At 39.0% G+C, this 2,581-nt stretch overlaps 1 long non-coding RNA gene across 1 annotated transcript; it reads right to left on the minus strand.

Moving 5' to 3' along the window:
* Nucleotides 1-657: 657 nt before the first annotated feature.
* On the minus strand, nt 658-2,293 carry LOC124168007. Its single transcript, XR_006866814.1, has 2 exons — nt 1,999-2,293; nt 658-1,091 (listed from the first exon to the last, which is right to left on the minus strand). It is a non-coding gene; the product is annotated as an uncharacterized LOC124168007 (long non-coding RNA).
* Nucleotides 2,294-2,581: the final 288 nt, after the last annotated feature.

A 2,581-nucleotide genomic window follows, 5' to 3' on the forward strand; every position in this document is an offset into this window, starting at 1 on the left:
ACTTCTGGATTCCCCTACTCTAAGTATTGCGATGTATATCGGTAATGTTATCGGAGTATGACATTGACTTTAGTTGTCATAAGGCACAGCGAAGAAAACCACAGAATAATTAAGCGTAAATAAAGTACGACTTTTAGAAAGTATTTGCGCGAGAGGGATCAGTGAAAGTTTAGAAATCGATCTTAAAAAAATACAAACATTTCTCTTATCAACGGAAAGAGCGATTGGTACAGATAAAGCTCAAAACCCACTAAGCCCCGAACTCTTTTGATTTCAAAAGGAACGAGAAAAAATGGCACCGAACACAACCGCAAACAACATTTCGGACGTGATGCATCATAAAGCGTTGAAGATATGGCAATTAATCTAACAATGCTCATTGCATTTGCAACGGATGTCACAGAGCAAGATTAAGAATGAAGAATGCTATTGACTAAAAATCGCTACCTTATCTAACAGTTGTCCTTCACAGAATTGAAATTTGGCATTTTATTATGACTATAACACAAAACTCACCTGTGCATGGATTTGCAAATACTTGCCTCTGATGGGGTGGCACTCACATTAACTGTAACACACATTAGAAATCATGCAATTTGCAGCTGTTACGGGAAACGTGGACCGGATGTCATGTAGACTTAAATAATTATATCCCAATTATTGTTCACAATCACATCAAACAGAAATTTATTGCCAAAATTGTAACTTACATAGAAATGTAGTTTCAAATGTAAAACTGAAATCTCTTTAGTCCAATATCAAACTATAGCTATTCACTGTGTGAGTCACACACCACGTAAAATAACTTTCCTTTTATAAACAGTTTAAACTTAAGATGATTAAGCACAGCAAATAAATAATGAAACAACACTGAGAACAGTTGATACAAAAATTCAAGCCTTGTATCGTTGAAATCACTTGCACTACACTAACCTAATTGCACTATGATAACACTGACTGCTCCAGAATAGTATTAATTGCACTTCACTTTCACTAATTTAACTTCGCTCCCACCAATTGCACTACTCCAGCGGCAGTTTCTGGTCCAGCATCCTTGCAATCGAAACAGCAAAACCACGGCAATACTCCAACTAAAAGGTAGAAAACAGATTATGTAAGAAAACTGATTTAAAGGATGAAACACAAGGATCGACAATACAACACTCAATAAGAAATAGTTTAACACTCATTACAAATGTTAGAACATTTTCTAGTTACCAATCAGTGAAAGTTTAGAACTCTATTATAAAAAAAATACAAACATATCTCTTATCAACGGAAAGAGCGATTTTATGTTTCAAACGGAAAGAGAACTCATGCACTTTATAAAACGAAAAGATATCAAATTAATGCGACGATGCCCTATTTTCTCAACGCATTCACTGGCGCGGACATAAATTCGTAGGCATTGCGAAGAGGTTCCTATTCCGCCATTGCGTCAGCGCATCAATCCGCGAGATATATGCATCATCTAAATAGAAGCACATGGCAGATTAAATTGATCTCTTCACATATCAACAATTCTGCCTTGAAGTCATTACACTACATCGATTTTCCCTGATTTAAACCCCACTTATTTAGAAGACAAATAGAAAGCTTTCAGTCCAGAGAAGAACACTCATGTATTGCCAATAAGGACGCCAAAATGGAGTCGCCCGCGATATCCCCACGATGTGTAAAAAAGGCGATTAATTGCTTACCGGCCGACTTTAAAATATTTTATTCGGATATAAACAGCAAACATGCGTATTCTAAAAACTTTGGATCTAATTTTTCATAGGTCTTTAGCCAACTTGCATATAGCTGGCACTTCCCGCCATTGCTGGCGGGAAGTAGCAGCAGCACATTTTCCTCCCCAGTGCTCACTTTCCTCCCACGGCGAATGATAACCAATTGTTATCTCATCACAAGATATGTATATTAACGTCTAATAACAGAAAATTTAAAAAAATCGGCCAAAGTTGATCAATCCCTCTTATCAACTAAAATGGTACTCACCGTAGCCACACCATGCCATAGCCTTGGACCTGCTTTCTTCCAGATATCCACCGAAGTGTTCACTTTTTGCGTCTTCTTGTAAGCGATCGTGCATCCCCACACATAACAAGTTCGAGAATTGCAAATATTTTCCAAAGAATATCTCACAAATTGATGAATTCCGGAGCTCTGCACACAAGCGTCCGTTGCCTTGCGTTGGAATGTAATGACTAAACAACCCAGAGAATATTTTTGTCGCGACAAGTGGCAAAAGTGGGGAACTAATAGACGCGGGAGTCGGACCACAGCGCTTTCGGATTACCACGGGTAGCAAGACAACTAACCTGTGTAATGTATTAATCATGAGACTAACTTTTATTCCCTCTTCCAAGTTACATAAGCCGTGTCCCAATTGGCCATTTGGCTATGCCAATTCCAGGATTTAGCCATGACGCCATCTTGGAAGGATGTCCCAACTCGTTAGCCAGCATAAGGGAGGGAATTTAGGCAGCTAACGCGGCCGCCAGATTTAGGCATCGAGGAGTGCATCCTTCGCCCGACTTTTCCCATGATTCAAAGCGTGCAAAGCGCCTTCAGGAGAAAG

This window comes from Ischnura elegans, chromosome 11 (assembly GCF_921293095.1).
Source record: "Ischnura elegans chromosome 11, ioIscEleg1.1, whole genome shotgun sequence".
Lineage (NCBI taxonomy): Eukaryota > Metazoa > Arthropoda > Insecta > Odonata > Coenagrionidae > Ischnura > Ischnura elegans.